Here is a 16,728-nt window from a genome sequence, read left to right on the forward strand (position 1 = left end):
AGTCTGACCACAGTGTTCACTGCTGACACCTCTGTCCATTTTAGGAACTGTCCAGAGCAGGATAGATTTGCTATGGGGATTTGCTCCAACTCTGGACAGTTCCTGCAATGGACAGAGGTGTCAGCAGGGAGCACTGTGGTCAGACAGAAAGGAAAAACAAAAAGAAAAGAACTTCACGTGGAGCATAAAGCAGCTGATAAGTACTGGAAGGATTACAATTTTTTTAATAGAGGTGATTTACAAATCTGTTTAGCTTTCTGGCACCAGTTGATTAAAAAAATTTTTTTTTCCAGTGGAGTACCCCTTTAATTCTTCCAGTACATATCAATTGCTGTATGCTTCACAGGAACTTCTTTTCTTTTTGAATTTCTTTTCTATCTGACCACAGTGCTCTCTGCTGACACCTCTGTCCATTTTAGGAACTGTCCGGAGCAGGATAGGTTTGCTCCTACTCTGGACAGTTGGTAAAATGGACAGAGGTGTCAGCAGAGAGCAATTTACAAATTTACAGTCATTTACAAATCTAATTAACTGTCTGGCACCAGTTGATTTGGGGAAAAAATGTTTTCCAGTGGAGTAGCCCTTTAAGGGATCAACAATGAACAGAAATGACAGAAAGAGGTGCACAGAGGCAAACATCTGGATGGACGGATCATCAGATTAGAAGAATGGCGCATAGTGATACATTTTTTACTGTAACTGATATTGGACATGACGTATCAAGCCTAGGGCGTCAACCAGTGTCTACATAAACCACCATAAGGCACTTGCATGTCATTGGGCTACAAGTCAGACGACCGGGTACAGGTTTTCCCATTGACATCACTTGCCGCTTTCAAAGGCTGTCATGGTGCAGAGCAAGACAACAATAGAGGTCTAAGACAACAATAGAGGTCTAAGACAACAATAGAGGTCTAAGACAACAATAGAGGTCTAAGACAACAATAGAGGTCCAAGACAACAATAGAGGTCTAAGACAACAATAGAGGTCCAAGACAACAATAGAGGTCCAAGACAACAATAGAGGTCCAAGACAACAATAAAGGTCTAAGACAACAATAGAGGTCTAAGACAACAATAGAGGTCCAAGACAACAATAGAGGTCTAAGACAACAATAGAGGTCTAAGACAACAATAGAGGTCCAAGACAACAATAGAGGTCTAAGACAACAATAGAGGTCCAAGACAACAATAGAGGTCCAAGACAACAATAGAGGTCTAAGACAACAATAGAGGTCCAAGACAACAATAGAGGTCTAAGACAACAATTGAGGTCCAAGACAACAATAGAGGTCCAAGACAACAATAAAGGTCTAAGACAACAATAGAGGTCTAAGACAACAATAGAGGTCCAAGACAACAATAGAGGTCTAAGACAAATATAGAGGTCCAAGACAACAATAGAGGTCTAAAACAACAATAGAGGTCTAAGACAACAATAGAGGTCTAAGAAAACAATAGAGGTCTAAGACAACAATAGAGGTCCAAGACAACAATAGAGGTCCAAGACAACAACAGAGGTCCAAGACAACAATAGAGGTCTAAGACAACAATAGAGGTCTAGGACAACAATAGAGGTCTAAGACAACAATAGAGGTCCAAGACAACAATAGAGGTCCAAGACAACAATAGAGGTCCAAGACAACAATAGAGGTCTAAGACAACAATAGAGGCCCAAGACAACAATAGAGGTCTAAGACAACAATTGAGGTCCAAGACAATAATAGAGGTCCAAGACAACAATAGAGGTCCAAGACAACAAAAGAGGTCCAAGACAACAATAGAGGTCCAAGACAACAATAAAGGTCTAAGACAACAATAGAGGTCTAAGACAACAATAGAGGTCCAAGACAACAATAGAGGTCTAAGACAAATATAGAGGTCCAAGACAACAATAGAGGTCTAAAACAACAATAGAGGTCTAAGACAACAATAGAGGTCTAAGACAACAATAGAGGTCCAAGACAAAAATAGAGGTCTAAGACAAATATAGAGGTCCAAGACAACAATAGAGGTCCAAGACAACAATAGAGGTCTAAGACAACAATAGAGGTCTAAGACAACAATAGAGGTCCATCCTCTTTAGGGATAAGTCCTGATTTTGTCTTGAACGTGGGCAACACCATAAAGAAGCCTTTACTTAGGAACATCATGCTGGTCCTACTCCCTTATGGTGTAGGGTGGCATAAAGTATGGTAGCCTGAACCCTAAACTTTTCAGAAAGGCTGAGCATTCTACTGCACAAGTCCCTTTAATGCCCAAACAATAGTGCAATACTCCAGCTCCCCCCCCCAAAAAAAAATTTTTTTTAATTTTTTTTGTAAAAGTCCAAAATTTATTTCACATGATTAAAATGAACAAAAATCCAAGGTGAGTGGATTAAAAGCATAGCTTTCAGTTATGCTTTTAGTCCACTCACCTTGGATTTTTTTTTCCCATTTTAATCATGTGAAATAAATTTTGGACTTTTACAAAAAAATTTGGGGGAGCTGGAGTATCGCACTATTATTTTGGATTAATTCACACCAGGATGCGTCTTGGCCTTCTGATTCATGCTTCACAAACTATCTTTGGATCCTCCGGACTCCAATGAACACGTGGCGGTGAGCTGGTTTGTTCTCCTTTAAAGGGGTACTCCACTGGAAAAAAAAAACATTTTTAAATCAACTGGGGCCAGAAAGTTAAACATATTTGTAAATTACTTGTATTAAGAAATCTTAATCCTTCCAGTACTTATTAGCTGCTATTTTCTCCACAGGAAGTTCTTTTCTTTTTGAATTTCTTTTCTGTCTGACCACAGTTCTCTCTGCTGACACCTCTGTCCATTTTAGGAACTGTCCAGAGCAGGAGAAAATTCGCATAGCAAACCTATCCTGCTCTGCACAGTTCCTAAAATGGACAGAGGTGTCAGCAGAGAGCACTGTGATCAGACAGAAAGTAAATTCAAAAAGAAAAGAATTTCCTGTGGAGCATACAGCAGCTGATAAGTACTGGAAGGGTTAAGATTTATTAATAGAAGTAATTTACAAATCTGTTTAACTTTCTGGCACCAGTTGATTTAAATAAAATAAAATGTTTTCCAGTGGAGTACCCCTTTAACAACTAAATAATTGAATCTTACACCCTTCCTATATAAGTAATATGGTGAGGTTTATTATGCAATTTGAATTTATTGTCTCTGCCTTTTATTGTCATAGTGGGACCACTCCGATACTTAGGTATACATGTAAGTTCTACCGCACATACATAATAAAGACATTAGGGTCATGCAGGAAAAGGCCTGTTTTCACATGTTGCAATTATTTTATAGCCAGCAGTAGGTGGCAGCCAAAAGTTGTGCCAAGGGCAATAACAGTAAATATGTTTGCACCCTGAATCACCCCCCGGAGACCCGAATGCGATGTATGCAGCTCTGACGGCAGCCATACAGATCAATAGGACAGCAGCTCAGCACAGGCAGTGGTCACGTCTGGCCTGGAACACTGTAATTGTCAGGTTTAAATGAAATGTACATTTTATTATAGCTAAGAGTATATGATGTGTAGTCTGAGATTAGGATAAACACCTCATGGCTTCTACTACTATTATAGTCTTAAATGTACAAACGGGCAAAAGAATACACCAAAACTTGTGTCAGGAACCGGACTAGAAGCGGGTAGTGGATCCTCTGTGTTAGTGAGGTGATGGCGTGGGCCGTACCAGGGGACCGGTTCTAAGAAGTTACTGGTTTTCACCAGAGCCCACTGCAAGGCGGGATGGACTTGCTGCAGCGGTAACTCCCAGATCGTATCCCCCGATAGCGACTCGACCTCCCTAACAGCTGAGATAGGCATAGTACACAAGGTCAAGGCGAAGGCAAGGTCGGACGTAGCAAGAGGTCAAGGCAGGCGGCAAAGGTTCGTAGTCAGGGGCAACAGCAAGGGTCTGGATACACAGGCTTGGGAACACACAGAACGCTTTCTCAGGGCACTAGGGCAACAAGATCCGGCAAGAACAGGAAGGGGAAGCGGGTTTTTATAGAGTAGGGAGTGATTGGAACTGATTGGGCCAGGCACCAATTAATGGTGCACTGGCCCTTTAAATCTGAGAGACCAAGCGCGTGCCCTAGAGAGCGGGGCCGCACGCCGGGACTGAGCAGGAGGACAGGGCAGGTGAGTGACACGGGATGTGACCCGCGGGCAGGCATGTCCCACTGCGGGGATCACATCCCCGCCGAGAGACACAGAGCAGCGCTCCCGGTCAGCGGGTCTGACCGGGGCACTGCAAGCAAGAGCAGAACGCTGTGAGCGCTCCGGGGGAGGAGCGGGACCTGGAGCACTCGGCGTTACAACTTGAAGAGTTAACAAAGATGGTCCTTGTTTCAGACACTGATAATGCTGTCTATAGTCTTATGATGGAACTTTGTATCACCACTGTGACAAAAGTTGGAAGCCATCTAGCAGGAGAAGGTTCCGGCACCAGTTTAGGCTCAGGAGGAGCCTGGCACTGACATAGATTTGAGAGTTGTGGCTCTACATTTCCTCTAGCCCCCTCCTCCTAACAGAGTGCTGCTTCATTTTAGAGTCCAGAAGACTATTCAGTGCTGTGTTTTGGTGCCAGATAGGGAAGTGTGTGGTAGGACCACATGAAGTGCCTGGGGAACCTACTAAGCCTTGTGAGAAAAAGAAAGCCTAGAATTGTCGACCAAAGAAAGTGAAAAGAAAGAGAGAAGCTTCTGAGCATCTGTGCCGCGGCCATCTTGCATAGCAAGGCCTGAGTAACATCATGTGAGGTAGTTAGGTTAGCTGCAGCATGTAGTGTTGAGCTCTGGGGAGGCCTTGTCCCTGGAAGAGACTAGCTTTGCGAGAGACTGTGTGAACTGTGTAAGTCCTGGAGGAGTTAGATGCACCTATAGTTAAATGCAGGGCTCGGCTCATTGACAGAGCGAAGAGCCATTGGCTCCTCACCCTGTCAATCACTCTTGTGGCCGCCTGCGATATGCAGGCAGCCGACAAGAAGCCTGAGTGCCCATCCTCTGCGATCTATGCTCCGGCGCATGAGTGACGTCATCATCATGTGCCGGATCACAGACCGGAATAGAAGGCAAAATGAAAGTCCCTGCTGAGGACTAAAACTAAAGGGGGCTGCTGCACTACAGCTACCTAAAGGGGCCTGCTGCCCCTAGAATTAACTAAAGGAGGCTTCTGGACCTACATTTACCTAAAGGGGGCTGACGCACCTATATTTACCTAAAGAGGGCTGCAGCAACTACATTTACCTTTAGGGGGCTGCTGAACCTACATTTACCTGAAGGGGGCTGCTGAACCTAAAACAACCTAAAAGGGGCTGCTGCACCTACAACAATCTAAAGGGGGCTGCTGCACAACAACTACCTAAAGGGGGGCTGCTGCACTAAAACTACCTTAAGGGGGCTGATGCACCTAAAGCTACCTAAAGTGGGCATAGGGCTACTACTACTGATACTACCTAAAGGGAATAACTAACTACAGGGGCAGCTACCTACAGATGATATCTACCTACAAAGGTAATGACCTACTCCAGGCACCTGCATAATGGGGAAAACTACGTGAAGGGACCTGTATACCGACAGGAGCGACCTAACTATTTTTCCTTGTATACTGGTATTATTGGTAATATTGGTCTCAGTATACAGGATTTGATCACTAACAGTATGATGATGATGATGATGATGATATATATGGTGATAATATTTCCTCCTTGTATACTGGTATTATTGGTAATATTGGTCTTAGTATACAGGATTTGGTCAGTAATACTATGATGGTAACAATATTCCTCCTTGTATACTGGTATAATTGGAAATATTGGTTTCAGTATACAGGATTTGGTCAGTAAAAATATTATGGTAATATTTATGGTGATAACATTCCTCCTTGTATACCGGTATTATTGGTAATTTTGGTCTCAGTATACAGGATTTGGTCAGTAAATGTATAATGGTTATATTTATGGTTATTATTTTCCTCCCTGTATACTGGTATTATTGGTATTAATGATTTTAGTATACAGGATTTGGTCAGTAAAAGTATGATGGTAATATGTATGGTGTTAATATTCTTCCATATATACTGATGTTATTTGGCAAACATAAGAGTTATATAGAGGTTCATGTACTTATGATGGGGAATTGTTATATATGTATGTGTGTATATATTATATAAAGCATGTCACCCAGTCATAGGCTATATGCCCAACAGAGGTGAGTGTTGGGAGCTCAGAATTTGTGTTAGGGTCCCATCCTCCGCGTGGTGGATGGGGGGATACATTTTGATCAAAAAGTGCGCTAAGAGCCTCTATTTTTTGACCAAGTGTGCTGCTGCAATCTTCTTTTTTTGTATACTCTGTATTTGCCACAGCAGCGTGCACCCGTGTATTAGGTAGTTGTGCTGGCTATTTTTCTTTTTGCTTGTTTGTACAACTCAGGGGGAATGGCACCCTCTTTAGCTGTGCACCCCTCCCCCTTTTCACAGGAGGTGTTTTAAATTGACAATGGATCCAGCATGTCACCCAGTCAGAGGCTATATGCCCAACAGAGGTTAGTGTTAGGAGTGTTAGGCTCAGAATTTGTGTTAGGGTCCCATCCGTAATGAGGTCACCTCTGCGTGGTGGATGGGGGGACAAATTTTGCTAAGAGCCTCAATTTTATGACCAAGTGTGCTGCTGCAATCTTCTTTTTTTTCCCCTATTGTGTACCGTATTATGCCCAACTATGATTGAAATTTCGTCCTTCCCTTTGTGGCTCCGCCTTCTCATAGCAACACCCATGACTGAAATGGGCTGCTTAGTCTAAAATGTCCGGGCCTATTTTTGGTTCCAGTCCGGCCCTGTTGAGAACTGTTCTATATCCATAAAGCTTATAGTGTTCAACTTTATGGTCTGCAATCTATTCTTTAAAGGGGTACTCTGCCCCTAGACACCTTATCCCCTATCCAAAGGATAGGGGATAAGATGTCAGATCGCCGCTGTCCCGCTGCTGGGGACCCCCGGGATCACCGCTGCGGCACCCCGCTATCATTACTACACAGAGCGAGTTCGCTCTGTGTGTAATGACGGGTGATACAAGGGACGGAGCAGCGTGATGTCATGGCTCCGCCCCTCGTGACATCACGGCCCGCCCCCTTAATGCAAGTCTATGGCAGGGGCCTGACGACCGCCACGCCCCCTCCCATAGACTCGTATTGAGGGGGCGGGCCGTGACGTCACGGGGGCGGAGCCGTGATGTAACGATGCTCCGGCCCCTGTATTGCCCGTCATTACGTGCAGAGCGAACTCGCTCCGTGTAGTAATGATAGCGCGGTGCCGCAGCGGTGATCCCGGGGGTCCCCAGCAGCGGGACCGCGGCGATCTGACATCTTATCCCCTATCCTTTGGATAGGAGATAAGATGTCTAGGGGCGGAGTACCCCTTTAACAAGAACTTTGTTAACAACTCTTACAAAGTATCACACGACTTTAAAGCTGACAAGAGGCCAACTGGAAATGACTTTGAGCTGCCAATTTAGTCTGCGTTTTGAGTTCTTCACCGTTAACCTCGATAAAGGGCAGATTTCTCCAGAAGAATGGAGAGTGTGAAGGAGAAGACTATGTTGCTATATGTGCCTAATAGGCTGTGCAAACGAGACCTAAGATAAAGATAAATTTGGTTGCAGATCAGACTCCAAAATTAATTCAGACCCCATTCCTATCCCCTAAATTAATTCTGACAATAGACCCCTGACTACAAAGTTTTTTTTTAGCCTAAACCCCAGCCCTGACCCCACAATACTATATACCTACTAAAAGATTGCTTTTATGTACAAGAATATAACTACTATAATACTACCCTCTATGTGCAAGAATATAACTACTATAATACTGCTCCAATATACAAGAATATATCTACTATAATGCTGCTCCTATATACAAGAATACAACTACTATAACACTGCTCCAATATACAAGAATATATCTACTATAATGCTGCTCCTATATACAAGAATATAAATACTATAATACTGCTCCTATATACAAGAATATAACTATTATAATACTGCTCTTATGTACAAGAATATAACTACTATAATACTGCTCCTATATACAAGAATATAACTACTATAATATTCATCCTATGTACAAATATATAATTACTGTAATACTGCCCCTATATACAAGAATATAACTACTATAATACTGCCTCATATATACAAGAATATAACTACTATAATACTGATCATATGTACAAGAATATAACTACTATAATACTGCTCCTATACACAAGAATATAACTACTATAATACTGCTCCTATATACAAGAATATAACTACTATAATACTGCTCCTATACACAAGAATATAACTATTATAATACTGCTCTTATGTACAAGAATATAACTACTATAATACTGCTCCTATATACAAGAATATAACTACTATAATACTGCCTCCTATATACAAGAATATAACTACTATAATATTCCTCCTATGTACAAATATATAATTACTGTAATACTGCTCCTATGTACAAGAATATAAATACTATAATACTGCTCCTATGCACAAGAATATAACTATTATAATACTGCTCTTATGTACAAGAATATAACTACTATAATACTGCTCCTATATACAAGAATATAACTACTATAATATTCATCCTATGTACAAATATATAATTACTGTAATACTGCCCCTATATACAAGAATATAACTACTATAATACTGCCTCATATATACAAGAATATAACTACTATAATACTGATCATATGTACAAGAATATAACTACTATAATACTGCTCCTATACACAAGAATATAACTACTATAATACTGCTCCTATATACAAGAATATAACTACTATAATACTGCTCCTATACACAAGAATATAACTATTATAATACTGCTCTTATGTACAAGAATATAACTACTATAATACTGCTCCTATATACAAGAATATAACTACTATAATACTGCCTCCTATATACAAGAATATAACTACTATAATACTGCCCCTATATACAAGAATATAACTACTATAATACTGCTCCTATGTACAAGAATATAACCACTATAATACTGCCCCCTATATACAAGAATATAACTACTATAATGCTGCCTCCTATATACAAGAATATAACTACTATAATACTACTCCTATGTACAAGAATATAACTACTATAATACTGCTCCTATATACAAGAATATAACTACTATAATACTGCTCCTATATACAAGAATATAACTACTATAATACTGCTCCTATATACAGGAATATAACTACTTTGCATTTCGTCTTCAGGCAGCACAGAAGGGTTAATAGCTCCTTTCAGTTCATCCCAGGACCGCCCACCTAGCAAACAATTAAGAGAATTAACAAGCCTCAGGCCAAGCCTGGCTATAACCATCCATCAGAACCTCATCCATTTGTGTTTTTTTCTGTCCTTCAGTTCTGGGACAGGTGTAAGGTGTATATACCTTCCAAGCCCACCAACTAATATCTGTCTTTTTCCTTCCTATTTCTATTATTATTACTTCCATTGGGAAGCCCTGGCCCCCTGAACGCAGTCTCGGTAAACCTGCGGGGTCGCCACACTTGAGGGTACTGGCTCGTGGGACCCCTCTGCATGGCTGAGCAAGTCTGGCTTTAAATGCAGTTAAATTCGGCCGCTGCAGGGTTACTATCCATCCCTCCACCCTCTGTTTGCTGGTGCTGGGTGAGCCTGGCTAGGCCGTCCCCCTGGAGAGCTGACCTGTTTACAGTGCAGCATAGGATCCCCTGCGGTCCTGGGACTCCCGGTGATTGATTTCACTTGCTAGCGTGTCCATGCACTATGTGGCAGCACGGTGCTGCGACGGGGAGCTCCAGTGGAGGCGGCCATTAGATTCCGGTGTGGAGGTACGTCATTCGACCGCCGCTGCAGGATGGGAGTTCCAGGGGAAGCCCTACATCAGAGCGCCGATCATGGCGCCCGCACCTGCAGTGCTGGGCAGCCTGATCGCGCGTTCTATAAGGTATGTGGGGCACATTGCGTATGCTGGGGTTACTTGTGGAGGGCTGTCTGCCAGCTAGTATCTGTATTAATGTACATGGAGGCCATAATATTCATAGTCAATCTTTGTTTGGTGTTTTGCATATACTAGGCTATTGCAGTGTTGCATATTGCTAGTCTCCCTATCTTATGCTGTTTCTCTCCAGGTAATAGCTGCTGGCAGACAGAGGGATTGTCAGCTGTGCGGACTGTGTAATTAGGCTCAGCCTCACCCAGCAGCAGTGTGCAGAGTTAGTGCAGAGTCTCTCACTGTAATACTCTATGGCAGGAGTGTGTGTGTGACGCTGTACGCTGGATGCTGGTATAGTGTGTAATGCTGTGCGCTCTAAAACACTATCATGCAGTTTTTTCTGTGCGGTTACCTCACATGAGATTATGTGTATTGGTGACTATGCGGGTTATGTCTTTCAGCTCATACTATTTGCTGTCTGTACGGATCACAGATGTCCAGCTACTCCCTGATTGAGCCGGCTGTGTATATATATGTATGTATATGGATATAAAATATATATGTATATGAGCTGCTCCCGGGTATGAGTGGTGCCCCGGAGGAGCCTGTAAGTGATGCTGTATACTCACCTTATACTGTATACATAACCCTGTCAGTAAGGGATGCTGTATACTCACATAATGCTGTATACTGATATATAATCCTGTCAGTAAGTGATGCTGTATGCTCGCACTATACTGTATACTGGTATATAACCCTGTCAGTAAGTGATGCTGTATGCTCACACTATACTGTATACTGGTATATAACCCTGTCAGTAAGTGATGCTGTATGATCACATTATACTGTATACTGTTATATATTTCTATATATTCCTGTCAGTAAGTGATGCTGTATGCTCACATTATGCTGTATACTGATATATAATCCTGTCAGTAAGTGATGCTGTATACTCACATAGTTACATAGTTACATAGTTACATAGTTAGTATGGTTGAAAAAAGACATACGTCCATCAAGTCCAACCAGGGGATTGAAGGGAAGGATGTAAGGGGATAAGGGAAAGGGATGTAGTTTTATAATTCTGCATAAGCATTAATGTTATTTTGTTCCAGGAATATATCTAACCCTGCTTTAAAGCTGTTAATTGTTCCTGCTGTGACCAGTTCCTGAGGTAGACCGTTCCATAAATTCACAGTCCTCACGGTAAAGAAGGCGTGCCGCCCCCACATTATGCTTTATACTGATATATAATCCTGTCAGTAAGTGATGCTGTATGCTCACATTATGCTGTATATTGATATATAATCCTGTCAGTAAGTGATGCTGTATGCTCACATTATGCTGTATACTGATATATAATCCTGTCAGTAAGTGATGCTGTATACACACATTATGCTGTATACTGATATATAATCCTGTCAGTAGTGATGCTGTATGCTCACATTATACTGTATACTGATAGATAATCCTGTCAGTAAGTGATGCTGTATACACACATTATGCTGTATACTGATATATAATCCTGTCAGTAGTGATGCTGTATACACACATTATACTGTATACTGATAGATAATCATGTCAGTAAGTGATGCTGTATGCTCACATTATACTGTATACTGATAGATAATCCTGTCAGTAAGTGATTCTGTATGCTCACATTATACTGTATACTGATATATAACCCTGTCAGTAAGTGATGCTGTATGCTCACATTATGCTGTATACTGATATATAATCCTGTCAGTAGTGATGCTGTATGCTCACATTATGCTGTATACTGATATATAATCCTGTCAGTAGTGATGCTGTATGCTCACATTATACTGTATACCGATAGATAATCCTGTCAGTAAGTGATGCTGTATGCTCACATTATACTGTATACTGATATATAACCCTGTCAGTAAGTGATTCTGTATGCTCACATTATACTGTGTACTGATATATAATCCTGTCAGTAAGTGATGCTGGATGATCACGTTATACTGTATACTGTTATATAATCCTGTCAGTAAGTGATGTCGTATACTGATATATATATATATATATATATTCCTGTCAGTAAGTGATGCTGTATACTGATGTAAACTGATATTTTCTATATAATCCTGTCAGTAGTGAGGCCCTGCTCACTGTATACTGATGTTTTCTATATAGTCCTGTCAGTAGTGAGGTCCTGCTCACTGTATACTGATGTGTTCTATACATTTCTATATATTCCTGTCAGTAGTGAGGCTCTGCTCACTATATACTGATGTTTTTCATGTACAAGGCTTTGCTGACATTTTTTCTCTTGAGTGGACAAAGCCAGACAGGTACATGAGATGGACTCCAGGCTCAAGTCAGAGTCCAAACATTGGGAGAATCCAGGTAAGACAGACTCTGCGGTTACTTAACTATGTAAAGTCATTGGTGTCCTCAGATATCCAACTCTGCCACCATGAGTAGTCCGGCTGAGCAGAGACATTGAGGACAAGGTACCTGGAGAAGAATTGTCTCCCAAGTGTCATCACTCAGGTCTGTATCAGGCGTCCTATGTGATTTCCCTTAGATGTGTTTAGAATCTCATCTGAGAATCAGCCCGGTTGTCTGATGGGTCAGCAGTATATGAGGATCCTAGAGTTCCTCCAAGGAAAGGAAGAGCTTGGCCTTTCAACAAGCTGCCAAATGGAAACCATCTTAGTCCTGCTGCTCTAAAGGGCGAAACTTCTTCTCCAAGAGCCAATGTTCTGCAAAAGGGCTCAGGATAAAGGACCCAGGGAGAAGACTACCAAACCAAATCAGTTTGATGTCAGAAAGGCAACCATGGTTGGTGAAAGACTTTCTGGATTCCTGTCAGCCTGAGGAAGGGTGGCATATGTTATGGACACCTATCTACATGTGCCCATACATCCATCCTCAGCGGAATATCAGAGTGGTCAACTAGTCAGGAAAGAGAGTGCTTCACTATTCTGGACCCTGCCATTAGTATAGACTCCCAGGGTGGTAGAGCCATTGTGGTAGTGGCTGTTCTTCATCTTCAGGGGATCCATGTGGTGCCGTACCAGGGCACCTGACTCCGGCTGTTTTTTTCACTGAAGAAGTCACATTCTACAAACAGTCTGAGAGATTTTCAGGAGAAAGTTCAGTCTGTCTGGACAGGAATCTCCAATATTTTTCCTCCCCGCTTCGGCTGTCAGTCGCACATGCAGGAGTCTCAGATTGTGGCTTTCCAAAAGAAAATCTCCCAATAAGTTGTAGCTTTTGACCTACGGATGTGGTCCTGCTCACAACAGATGCCTCTGAATCAGATTAAGGAGCTTACATGTTGGATCTTTGAGTCCAGGGGAGCTGGACACATGAAGAATATCAGATGTCAGCCAACCTGAGGAAGATGGGGCCAGTGAACTTGGCCATTTTGGCTACTCTTTAACCCAGTGCCCAGTATCCCAGCGGTCCCAGCAGGCACTCTGAACATCCAGGCGGATCAGCCGAGCAGAACTATTCTATGTTCAAGCAGAGGTCCCTCACTGAAGTATACCTCTGCCAAATTGTCAGCAGGAGAGGTCTACCTGATTACGACACGAGGGCTACCATAGAAAACTGGAAGGTTGCTAAATTTGCTTTTCTGAATTGCAGAAACCAACCAGACATCTTAGATGCACGGACAGTATCATAGAGAGGCCTCTACATCTATCTATTTCAGCCTCCAGTCATAAGGAAGATCCTGATGGACAAGCCAGACGTGATCCTGATAGCCCCATACTGGCCAAGACGGGGTTTGCTTTCCCTCCTGTTACAGTTAAAGGAAATTTCCTCCCCACAGGGACCTGCTGACACAGAATGGGTCCTTCATCCACAGCAGGAGCGGTTGCCTTTGACTGTGTGGAATTTGAGAAGGATAGATTCCATATGATGGGCTCATTGGAGGAGGTGATATCTACTCGTCTTTTCAGCTGAAAGAGGATCCTTAAAGGCGCTCTACTCGACACTCTAGAGAAAGTTCACGTTCGGGAGGAGGATTGAAAAGAGGTTCCATTTTCAGTCGTTTTGCAGTTCCTCCAAAATGGATTCCAAATAAGCCTGTGAGCGACTACATTGAGGCTCCATGTCTCAATAAATTCCTTCACAGATAGCAGATTGGTGGTCATCCAGTCATCACTTGATTCTTCACAGCACTAAGGCAGGTCAGACCAGTCATAGGTCTTCCTCAGACCAGTCATAGGTCTTCCTCAGACCAGTCATAGGTCTTCCTCAGACCAGTCTCGTATGTCTTCCTCTGGTGGTGGTGTCTAAGCCTCTCCCGAGTAAGTCGACCTGAAATGATTGTCCTACAAGTTCTTTCCTTATTGCGATAACATTCTCACACAGGTTGGGATAAAATACAAGCGCTCTCCTCATGAGATCCCTTTATAAGATTTGTACCAGGGGGAGTCCTCTGAAGGTGTCATCTGAGATGACATCATCAGGGAATTCTCTTGCTGAAGTTCTTACTGGATCCACTGTTGAGGAGGAAGAGTTCTTCACCATCTGGATGGGTCTACAGCACTGATCTGCTGCCACAATAGATCCAAGACATTCAGGGTGGAAGAGAATCTGTTCGTACAGTTGCCGGTGTGGTAAAGGGAAAAAAGGTGTCTAAAGCTACCTTGGTGGAATGGCTTAAGTCTACGATTCTGAACGCCAGTGAGATCACTGGAGTTGAGCCACCAGATTCCATCATAGCTCAATCTACACTCTAGACAACCAAAGCTGGGGTCCAGACTCTGGCATGTCGGTGTTCTATGCCGTGTTCAATTAAGTATCCCCCCCTTATGTTGCTATACAGCTCCCTTCTGTGCTGCCTGAAGACGAAATGGAAAGGGAAAATTTGTACTTACCGTAATTTTGCTTTCCATGAGTCTGAAGGCAGCACATACAAACCCTCCCTACTATAGGTCATCTTTTTGCATCAGAACTGAGTCTATTCAATAACACAAGTGGATGAGGTTCTGATGGATGGTTATAGCCAGGCCTAGCCTGGGGCTTGTTAATTCTCTTAATTGTTTGCTAGGTGGGCATTCCTAGGATGAACTGAAAGGAGCTATTAACCCTTCTGTGCTGCCTTCAGACTCATGGAAAGCAAAATTACGGTAAGTACAAATTTTCCCTATAATACTGCTCCTATATACAAGAATATAACTACTATAATACTGCTCCTATGTACAAGAACATAACTACTATAATACTGTCTCCTATATACAAGAATATAACTACTATAAAACTGCCCCCTATATACAAGAATATAACTACTATAATACTGCTCCTATATACAAGAATATAACTACTATAATACTACCTCCTATATATAAGAATATAACTACTATAATACTGCCCCCCTATGTACAAGAATATAACTACTATAATACTGCCCCCTATATACAAGAATATAACTACTATAATACTGCTCCTATATACAAGAATATAACTACTATAATGCTGCTCCTATATACAAGAATATAACTACTATAAAACTGCCCCTATATACAAGAATATAACTACTATAATACTGCCCCTATATACAAGAATATAACTACTATAATACTGCTCCTATATACAAGAATATAACTACTATAATACTGCCTCCTATGTACAAGAATATAACTACTATATTACTGCCCCTATATACAAGAATATAACTACAATAATACTGCTCCTATATACAAGAATATAACTACTATAATAATGCCTCCTATGCACAAGAATATAACTATTATAATACTACTCCTATATACAAGAATATATCTACTATAATACTACCTCCTATATACAAGAATATAACTACTATATTACTGCCCCTATATACAAGAATATAACTACTATAATACTGCTCCTATATACAAGAATATAACTACTATAATACTGCTCCTATATACAAGAATATAACTACTATAATACTGCTCCTATATACAAGAATATAACTACTATAATACTGCTCCTATATACAAGAATATAACTACTATAATACTGCCTCCTATATACAGGAATATAACTACTATAATACTGCCTCCTATATACAAGAATATAACTACTATAATACTGCTCCTATATACAAGAATATAACTACTATAATACTGCCTCCTATATACAGGAATATAACTACTATAACACTGCTCCTATATACAAGACTATAACTACTATAATACTGCCTCCTGTATACAAGAATATAACTACTATAATACTGCTACTATATACAAGAATATAACTACTATAATACTGCCACCTATGTACAAGAATATAACTACTATAATACTGCCTCCTATATACAAGAATATAACTACTATAATAATGCCTCCTATGCACAAGAATATAACTATTATAATACTGCTCTTATGTACAAGAATATACCTATTATAATACTACTCCTATATACAAGAATATATCTACTATAATACTACCTCCTATATACAAGAATATAACTACTATAATACTGCTCTTATATACAAGGATATAACTACTATAATACTGCTCCTATATACAAGAATATAACTACTATAATACTGCCTCCTATATACAGGAATATAACTACTATAACACTGCTCCTATATACAAGACTATAACTACTATAATACTGCCTCCTGTATACAAGAATATAACTACTATAATACTGCTCCTATATACAAGAATATAACTACTATAATACTGCCTCCTATATACAGGAATATAACTACTATAACACTGCTCCTATATACAAGACTATAACTACTATAATACT

The sequence above is a fragment of the Hyla sarda genome, chromosome 3 (assembly GCF_029499605.1).
Source record: "Hyla sarda isolate aHylSar1 chromosome 3, aHylSar1.hap1, whole genome shotgun sequence".
NCBI classification, from domain to species: domain Eukaryota; kingdom Metazoa; phylum Chordata; class Amphibia; order Anura; family Hylidae; genus Hyla; species Hyla sarda.